The sequence below is a fragment of the Vollenhovia emeryi genome, unplaced genomic scaffold, assembly GCF_000949405.1.
Source record: "Vollenhovia emeryi isolate VEMERY1.0 unplaced genomic scaffold, V.emery_V1.0 DF939234.1, whole genome shotgun sequence".
Classification (NCBI taxonomy): domain Eukaryota; kingdom Metazoa; phylum Arthropoda; class Insecta; order Hymenoptera; family Formicidae; genus Vollenhovia; species Vollenhovia emeryi.
Genome location: NW_011967132.1, coordinates 226,273 through 235,372, shown reverse-complemented (window position 1 = coordinate 235,372; position 9,100 = coordinate 226,273). Strand labels below are relative to the sequence as shown.

Here is a 9,100-nt window from a genome sequence, read left to right as displayed (position 1 = left end):
TAACGCACGTAATATCACTGGTCGCACTTTTATAATTAAATATCATTCTTTCGAGTATTTGCACAAATGAACGTTCGCCGCATTGCACGCATACATTTTGACAAACGAATTATTTTGCAGCATGGAGATTAATTGACGGAGGGAGAGAAAGAGGAAATAATTCCGCATTTTAATCGCATTCGTATAGGCATATCACGGAGGGGCGTCAGAAAAATGAAAATCAACCCGGCGGTCGCGCCTCAATTATCGCACTAACGGCGTGCAACGCTTCGTTTAATATTACAGGTGGACGCAATATTGCATGAGAAGGTACATTTCCCCGATTCGCCCGACCCAATCCATTAATCCCGCCGGGACTGCAACCTTGACAATTTGTTCTCTTGTCCCGAACGCGACGCCCTTCGTGACCAACAGACCTCGTGTCATATATAAAACCTTAGTATTACCCGGGTATATAAATTTCGCAAAACGAGCCGGACACGTGGGATCGATATATTCGCCGGCGCGTGGCTCTTCATTTTCGTCACGCCAGCCGCGCGTCCTGCATTTTATTCTGATTAAAACAAACAATGCGCGCGAGCGGCCACGCATTATTGCAACGCTCGCGAGGATAAGCCGCGTGCAAACTGCATCCTTTCCCTCCGGGGGCCAATTTCCATATTACGCGATTCGCGCCGAGAAGCGTCAAAGACCAACTTTTTACTGCGAAAGAGAGAAAAAGTATCGACGCTAATTACCCAGCTAATTCGCGAATCTACCCTCGAGGAATGTAACGCGAGCTCGCGCTCTCGTCCCGAGCCAATCACTGTTTCACCGTCGCGCCATTGTTCGCCCTTTCCAACAGATTGCAATTTCGAAGTAAATCGAGATAGTAATTTCAAGTGCCCCTGTATATTTTTTTCTCCCACAGACACTGTCGCGAGTGCGGTGTTATTAGTTGCACGCGCCGCGTTGCGAATGCGTGTGTCGAGTGCACTCGGGGCTACTGTTTCATTGTCAAATGTCAAAGCGGCGGAATTTATTCAGCTTTTTTTTCTCTTTTCTTTTTTTCGTTTCGTCGTGCGTGCGCGCGACGACTCGTCCTTAATACGAGCGCGCTCGAACCGCACGTCGTTAGGATGCCGGGGCACTCGACGATCCGTCCCCGCGGGACAGACGGAAACGGTCGGGCGTATCAAAATCGCTTTAAAGCCAGATTAATCTCTCGTTCCGCACAAATTAAGCCCTTGGCACTCGGCGAACCGTCCACCGACGAGTAGACGGCCGCGCGAACGTAACGAATTGCGTAGCAACACGTGTTTGACGTATGCCCGCGCTAAAGAGAAGTATATTCGAGAGTCACGGGTATTAATATAGATTGAGAAGTAAAATGTAGCGCGCCGCGCGGGCTAATAAAAGATTGCCGAATTATTGTCGTATGTTAATTTACGGCCTCGTGAAACGGTAAACCGTACACCCCGGGCCCGATATGGCTCGCCGACACGACGATGCGCGCTATTTCTCGTCATTATAATTAGCCGTAATGCATAATTATGTGCCGCACATCGTCATGTTATTGCGGCAACATTTTACGTTCGCAGATGCGCTTTGTTAATCTTTCGGGCGTCTCGAGCAGCAATAATTGCGATATATTTTTCGTAATTACAATTACCTAGGATGTGGCGTCTAATTAGACACCGTGTCGTAATGTTGTTGCAACGAATTAGCTTGCACCCTCGTAAATGCGCTTAATCTCTTAGGCATCTCGTTAAATGGCAATTAGAATTAGCCGTCTACATGCATAACGCATAAAATTAATCACGATCGGGGGATCGCGCGGCGTAGCCGATGCCATTCATAAATAATAACGATTACAATGACAGGTTTATACAGTGCAATACCGTCGCACAAATCGATCCTTGAGATCCGTAGGCTTTGCTTCCGCGAGGCTTTGGCGAGCAAGCGAGCGGAGCAAAGTGTCCCCGCGTACGAGGGTGGCCGTACGAGCGGACAGCTTCGTCTGACCTTTCGAAATTCTGCTCGAGTGTAAGTTATCTGATTACGGATAATCGATCAATTGATCTCGGCGCGTTGTCCTCGAAAGCCGGCTGCCAATGGAGGCGATTAGTAATCGCGATGAGAATAGGCGCCCCGTCAATCAGAGCCCGCCACTTTTTGATCACGGCCGATTGTTTGAGGTTCGTTTGGCTCGGCGCGAAACCCTCGGCGACTCGCGACGTTTGTAAAATCAACCGTGCCTCAGATCGGTATTGATTTCGCTGCGTATTTGTACACGTCGCCGCGTTTGAAGCGCGGCGCGCTTTTGAGAGAAACATGGTAAACGTTAATAATATAACGTATTATTACATACGAGCCGTATGGATACCGTCGAATAATTTAATCTACGAGTGTGTAAAATGACATAAATGGAAATCGACTTGTTCAAATGAACCGTAAACGCAATTATATTTCATTAACGTAAATTCTCAAACAACGCCCAATCGCGCGTTATACCTAATTCCGCGCGTATGTCGCATCCAGATAGAACTCGCGTCTCCCGCGCAGGTCACCCCGTGGGCCGGTTCGCGACCAAGATTCTCGCGACAAATCGACCGATCTCGAGGGGGAAACCGCTGAGCAAAATCTTGTACACCAATGCCCACTAATGCCCAGTGGGCATTACTTAATCTTATTTTATCTGTATAATGCCCCAGCAAGGCCTAATGCCCAAAAATGCCCAGTAATGCCCAGTAATGCCGCAAATCTGTACACCACAATACCCTCAGTGGTTTCCCCCTCGACTGATTTCTTTCGCAAGATCGTATCTCGATTTTACGCAATTTTCGGTTTTTTCTCGAGGGGGTAAACCGCTGACCAAAATCATGTACAACCAACGCCTATACGAACGCCCAGCGGGCATTATCTTGTTTTATCTTATTTTATCTTTCTAATACCACAGCAAGGCCAGTAACGCCGCAAATCTGTACACCACAATGTCCTCAGCGGTTTATTGCCTTCGGTTTTTCTGCCTGAGCGTTCCATTCTGGACCAGAACAAGCCGGAAATTGCGTAAAATCGAGATACAATCTTCGCAAGTTCGACGCCGTTCTTTTTCGGGAAAGATGCATCTGGCCAAAACTGCATTGTCTCGCACTGCAAACCGTATAAACGTGTGTCGTCCGTATTATTCCGATTTTCCGGTTCATTAGCTACTCACCCGCCAAAGCGAGCCCCCTGGTTATCAGTTTCGCTCCGCCGTGATGCGCGCCGCGTTCGTCTCTCTCTCTCGCCCTCTCGCATATCGAGTCGAGTCGCGGACCACGGCGGAGTGAGCGCCCAGTAGAAAGAGTCAGTGCTGCGCGGGCCTTCGTGGCGTGAGGACGTGCCCTCCCCAGGCTGTTGCGTGCGCGCCGGTGGCGAACACATCGAGTGCGTGCGTGCGTGCGTGCCTCTCGTGCCCGCGGCCTTCCACCTTCACTTTCCTCCCTCCCTCGCATTCTTTCCTCGCTTTCCTCCTGGCTTATCTCGCCACGTCACTATCGATCTACGCTCCGAGCGTGTGCCCCGCCGTAAACCGCTCCGCGGAACTTTGGAAACTTTCGCATTCCCTCGTACCCTTCTCACTCCCGGCATCGCGCGAATTTCTCCCCCTCCCCCTCCTGCCGCATCGCGCGAGTTCGATGCGTTCCGTTTGTACACTTTCCCCCGCTGTCTCCCGCGGACTCTAGACGCGCTGGGCAGACACAATCGGCCGGTTGATAATGCGAGCCGCGATCATGCATCGGGTAAGTTGGAGATACCTTGATGAAGTGGAGATTATTGGGCGAGGTGTACCCCGTAGAAACAGTAGTTCTCGGCACGCATTTTGTCCCCTTTCGAAGGCAGCGTTTACACGCAATTTTACTCGTCGTTATTTCTTTTTACCGCGGCGATAAAATGAAATCCACGGTATTCCCCCCTCGTAATTATCTCTAAAAATACCTCGCGTTTTGTCTTCGATTTTCTACAAGTACCAGGGGAAATAGAGATACAGTTCGACCTTTAATTCCGTGAAGCCGATCCTAAAGTAGTTACTGGGAAAATATATACTCGCGAGCAAAAGGAACTAAAAGCAAAGTACGAAAAGCGAAGTGGACCGCAAATAGAAAATCAGAGGAGTAACAAACGGAAACGGGAGCATTGAGAGTTCGGTGCGTTGCGTTAGTTATTTCTGCCAGCGTTCATTAATTAGTAATAAGACACGTAATTGTACATGGAGCGTCACGGCTCTACCTCGAGTCATCTTCGACGATGCGGTAAAATAAGGTAATCTCTCGTTCCCCGACGAGCCACGGAAGAATAGTCCAATGTAACGGTAACCGAGATAAGGTTCACCTCCCAATTTATCGTTTTATAGCTTTCGTCCACCTGGTTTTCTATCTATACCGTCTAGCTTTTCATTTTACATCGTAACTGTCTTTCGACAACCACTAATTCAATTCTACCGATCGCTTTTTGTTAAGATATGGAGTTACTCCAGGTTTTAACCGAAGCCCCATTTTTTACTGTCACGTTTTTCGGACCCTCCGCGCTACGATCATTAGCGAAAGTTCCACTCGGATCTCACCCGCGAAATATACGCGCGAAATACATTCAATATGAAAAGCACTCATCCGGCTCGTTAGAGAACACGAGGTTACTCTATTTTGCTTGTTACCGCATCGTTGAAGATGTGGCTTAAAGTAGCGCCGAAACGCTCGGCGTGTAATTACGTTTATTACTGATTAAAGAACGTTGTAGGAATAAATCACGCACCGGTGACCGCGCAGCCTCTCAATGACCGCTTTTCTGTTCATTAATTAATTTCACTTATTACCCCCTCCCGCTCCCCGAGCCCGCTGTTTATTACCTCTCGGTGCCCGCTGTTTTTTGTTTGTTTGTTACTTTTAATATCGAGAGCCGTCTTAGCTAAGTATCTATTTGCTGAGACAGTCAAAGGTTCGAGATGCGGAGTGCCGTAACGTAAGAAAAGTGTGGTAATGATGTTTCCCCATCTTCTCCGTTTTCCTGCGGTCGGTTTCATGCGGTCTCCAAGGAAACCAGTACCAAAGCAGAAACCCTCGCGATATTGTTGATACCGGAGAGTCGTGAATCATAAGTTCAACTTCAGACTTTGTTCGCGCAGCGGATATCACATAAATTAATATTTCAAAGTGGAACGAGAGGGAAGACTTATCGATGCCGTGCACGTAACGCAAGAATGCGCGTATAGCGCGGCCGCATCGTGGTTTTCCCATCGTCTTCAAGCACAGATAAACAAAGTGCAGCAAAGAGAAAATCGCGGGGGGCGGGGGGAGTAAATATCCAAGACTTTTATTAACTCTCGCGTCGCGAGGCACCGGCCGCGAACTGCCGAGCAAACGGCGCCGCTTCGAATCGCTCTCGGCGTGGCTCTCGATATTAAATAATCGAGCGATTACGTGCGATTAGGTACACTTAATGTACCCTAACGTATAATTAGCGTTCAAACGAAGGTGCAAATTAATTATGTTAAATTGTACGGTCGATATTTCTACTTTTCCAGATCATGGAAATGTATGCAAATAAAATTACCCCGCGGGAGGAACTTGAGCGTAATTCCGCGGGCGAAAGTAATTTCTTTCCCGGGAGCGCGACATTAATAGTTCGACTATCTTCAATTTGGTTGCGCGAAATCTTTTGCCCGCATGAAACGTGCGTTAATTAGTTCCGCGGTTTATTCACTTTTATGTAACTACGGAGGTAGCTGTGTAACTAGGAACCGTAATAACACGGTTGAAACAAATTCAGCGGGCGACGCGCGAATGACGCTCACAGTTTATGTATTAAAATATCCCCTGGCGAATCATCAAAATGAATAGAATAGAGCTCATCTGAGGCAAACGTATAATGTACGCCGCGTAACACGGCGTAACAAATATCAAACCACGCGCTTCTGTCGAGACGCCATTGTGTAACGACGTAACAATGGAAAACGTTAAAATTCTCCTCGGGCTTCGACGAGATATTATACATTTCGTTTAGAAATAAAGCAGGTCAATTTTCATTCAAGGGAAGACGCGCTTGCCGTAATGCGTGCGCGCGGAAAAAAAATATCCCCGCGTCCCATTGATTATTAATTTCCCTCGCCCTTTTCATGTCGCAGTCGACGCGTGTCGAATGAATAATCCTATGGGAGATTACGAATTCATTGGGCGAATTCTCACTGGACAACAAAATAAAGTCTCGCCCCGGCTTGTGCGTTACACCGTGCTCTGCACAAACTTTTCTCATTCTTCTTCTCTTCGCGTTGAAAAGATATCCAGAAAAGTTATCAAAGTTGAAATGGTGGAACTGATAATCTCGTATTAAAAAAAATTAATTAAGACTATATAAGATACGTGGAAACGTGAAATTCGTCCGCGATTAATCACGAAAATCCCGAAAAATCGCGATTCTTCTGTCACCTTTGTACTCTGACAATTTTTAATTATATTGCAACGCGAATCGCTCGGAGTCTATTAATAGCGACTGTAAAAACGCGGCTTTGAAAAATACAGCTAGAAAAACCTAGCGCTCCATTTTACAAAATAATTGCAGATCGAATGATTGGCGATATTCCAGTAAAATACCAACACCGTTTTTATTTCCTTAAATAGAGTATTATTTTTATCCGCGTGTGCGGGCGAGAAAGACAAAGGAACGAGATGCTGCTGAATCGAATCCACTAATAGCGCAGTGTCGTCGAAAGTTATGCACGAAGCTCGGCAGGAAACACGATGCCACATTTCGATCCAATTTTCGCGAGAACGGAGGTTATAAGAAAATTTTACTGTAAACCCATCGATTCAACTCCTAACATAGCATCACCCTGTCTCGCGGTTGTAACGGCGATAGCAAACCGACTTGCGTGTATATATAGACTTTCCTTACCGACTACCACGACTATCGCTTCATCTTCCCTTGATGCACGTACACTCGACGATTCGCGCCACGTGTCCGAACATTTTTATGCCCGTCGAGTGTCGAGTGTACATCATTGACGAGCTCTCGTAAGTGGCGTCTACCGTTATACCGGCACAATTCAATAATTCATCAACCTGTCTAGATAAAGCCCCGAAGTGGAATATCAAGTTGCGAGAAATGGTCTCTTCGGCGCAAGTAATGTGGATCAGAACGTATTGTCCCATCCCCGTGATGAACACAATCTTAATCAAGCATTTCACATTTATTGACGGCCCGTTGCACTTGAAAAGTGTCAAAAGTTTCATTATCGCCGCGCGAAAGCCACTCGTGTGAAAATCCTGGGGGATAAAACAGGGCGGAGACTTAGTCGTCGGTTTTCGCGTGTAGCCATTTCTGTCGCGGTACAGGAATTTTAATTCTTCCGTCGGTGTTTTCTTGACCATACCCGGGGCATGCTTTAATAATACAGAAAATTTATTGCGAAAAATATGACCGCCGCCAGGGTTTGAACATGGGCCTCTCCCTACACTCTAGGCGGGCGTCTCACCGATGACGCCCGTAGGGAGGTCCCTGGCCGAGGTAATATTTTTCGCAATAAATTTTCTGTCTGATCAAAGATGCCAGGTGTGGTCAAGGAAACACTGACGTTGTTAATTACCGCTGGCGACATTGAAGAATTTCGATTAGTCCTTTCAATTCCTCCCCTCGTTACAGAGATCCGGCAGAACCGAAGAGAAAAGAAGTGCACGGCAAGCCTGTATTCTGATAAATCACGTTATCTCCTAGGAGAGGAAAAGTATGTGCCCCGCCGCCGTCGCCGGCCCATTCAGAGTCGCGAATTTGGACGGAGATGAATATCTCGCGGGAGAAATCGTCCCTCCGAGGAATATATCTGCAGCTAAAAGTAATTCAGGCACCCACTCGTACGTTCTTTGCCGCGGAAGCGGGGCATGTTTCTCGAGAAAGCAATTCCGTTCTTTATAAGAGCCCTCGCCTTTCCTGAGCCCCGCGATGTGTGAAAGGCCAAGTCTGGCAGCCGCCTGCCTACCTATCCGCCCTCAATGAGCGGTGCGACGGCAAAGTGGTTCTCACGGCCGACGGCCCGCTATCGGATGTCGTTCCATTTCCGAACCCCTACCCGGGGGCCAACGTCGGACGTTACACCCGTTGGAATAGCCTTCTTGTGTTACGCGGCGCCGCGGCAATGTTTTTTCCCCCCCCTCGAGTTTCGCGGGCAGCCGAGATTCTCGCGTTATTGCCCGTAAATCTTCGCGGCGCGCGCGTAATTTTATAAGGGGAGTAGCGGTCACCACTTCCGTAAGCTCATTCAGGTACGCTACAGGCGGGCGCGCACTGTCACCAGTAACCCACGATATATCACCGATTATCGGCATCGGACTTTGTGTACCGAAATGATGGAGATACGAATTACACGAGATTCTGCATAGATCGTTAATTGTTGCGTTTTTCTCGAAAATCACGTTTCTACGGCACATGTTTCTGTGTTAATCCTAACGAATATGGATGGACGCTGTCCGACGGAGACGAAAACGGTTGTGAGTGAAGCAACGAATTCACAAATGGATTATCGTGTATTTTATGCACGCATACGGGATGTGTCGCTCGACTACCCTAAATCACTCGTAAATTACTGCTTCGGGAAAAATTATATCACAGCAAAATCACGCGCTAGGGAGCATAACGTAGTAATCTGTTTTTTTTTTGCTATTTTGCTTGTAAAGAAAATTATGCAATTTGCAACGTGCAATTACATATTTTCGTTTTTTTACAGCGACTGTGCATTTTTTTTTTCAATTGATTCACCTCGTTATTCTTCGCGCATGAAAATATTAAGGTGTGGTTGTCGAAAAAATCAATAGAGGTATTTTATAATTCATGTGAAAATATACCGGAATAGAGTAGAAAATAAATCTCGCAAACTATTGACTCTCTTTTAACTGGCCCTTAACTTTTACAGTAATCTGTTTTTGGCTATTTCGCTTTTAAAGAAAATTATGCAATTTGCAACGTCCAATTACATATTTTCGTTTTTTTTAATTATGCAATTTGCAATGTGTAATTCCATCTTTTTTTAAAGCAACTGTGCATTTTTTTCAATTGATTCACCTCGTTATTCTTCGTGCATGAAAATATTAAA

The 9,100-nt window shown here is 46.7% G+C and overlaps 1 protein-coding gene across 4 annotated transcripts in view; it reads left to right on the top strand.

Moving 5' to 3' along the window:
• Positions 1-2,823: 2,823 nt before the first annotated feature.
• Positions 2,824-9,100, top strand: part of LOC105560289 — a 64,258-nt gene continuing 57,981 nt past the window's right edge. For all 4 annotated transcript variants that reach the window (XM_012009273.1, XM_012009272.1, XM_012009271.1 and 1 more), the window contains exon 1: positions 2,824-3,764. The gene's annotated coding sequence lies outside the window, so the exon portion shown is untranslated. The remainder of the gene's footprint in view (positions 3,765-9,100) is intronic.